This window comes from Trypanosoma theileri, assembly GCF_002087225.1.
Source record: "Trypanosoma theileri isolate Edinburgh chromosome Unknown TM35_Tth_33_V1, whole genome shotgun sequence".
In the NCBI taxonomy this organism is placed as follows: domain Eukaryota; phylum Euglenozoa; class Kinetoplastea; order Trypanosomatida; family Trypanosomatidae; genus Trypanosoma; species Trypanosoma theileri.
The window spans coordinates 354,584-355,738 of record NW_021639875.1 but is presented as its reverse complement, the minus strand read 5'-3'; positions in this window follow the sequence as shown (position 1 = coordinate 355,738).

The window sequence follows — 1,155 nt, the reverse complement described above, 5'->3', positions numbered from 1 at the left end:
CCAGGCCGGCACAACCCAAAACACCGGAACAACCCAACACCTACAAGGGTTAGCTTGTGTACGAAATTGTGCCCCAATACCACCGCAACGAGGCCCAGTGGAGCACAGGGGCAGGAAACGCACGGCACTCGCAAAACTGAAAATTCACCCCTGGAGGTGGGGCTGGGAAGGGCACCCCGGGAACATAATATGTTCTTTTGCGGGTATGTCGGGTACGGCCATACTTGGCCGAATGCGCGCCATATCCCGTCCGATTTGTGAAGTTAAGCGGCCACAGGCCTCGTCAGCACGACGATCAGTGATGGCGCTGGAACCCGGGGTGCCGTACCCTCCTCAACTTTTTTTTTTGCCAACATCATGGGGTGGGTGCCGCGGACCTCTGATGCCAACCACGGCGCGCCCTTGGCAATGAGGGCTCTCAAATCGCGGCGCCCAGCTTACCCACTTCCATCCCCCAGGGAAGCCAAACATACTTCACACATTGTTATGGTGGGGCAGGCGGTGGGGTGCCAACAAACCAAAATACTTATGGGGGAAAGTGTTCTTATGGGGGAAAGTGTTCTTATCGTGTTTATTTTTTCTTTTCTGCATTTCCCATGGATTTCCCTTTTCACACCACACATGGCAGTAGGGGAACGCCTTAACACATCACCATAGCGGAATTTGCCTTTATCATGGGTGTGGTGAATCCTTCCCCTTGTTCTTTTTGTTCATGGCGTGGGCCATCCAACAGCACCTTTTTTTATTCGGCGGCACGCGGCACCATGTCACGAGGGGAACGGGGAAGGGTCATCTTTGCGGAATACCTTTCAAACCCATCTTCGCCAGCGCTGAAGCATAGGGAAAGCAAGAGTTTTCCACTATTCCCAACCCCACTCATTTTATAAGTGAAACACCCCCGGGAGCCACCCCCCACCCCTCTTCTTCTTGTTGCGCACAAGACGCTGTGACAAGTTGGCCGCCCGCCTTGGGTGGTGGGGGTCGTGTTCTCCTCCTCTCCCTTCTTGGGGTGATGGATAAAAAAAAGAAAAGGACAAAACCCGACAACGAGCCTCGAGCATTGCGCACGTAGACTGGTTGCCGGGTTTCATCCTTTTTTTTCCTCATCCTCACTTCTTTTTCTCTCAAGTTCAAAGTCCCTGAGCATGTGATATT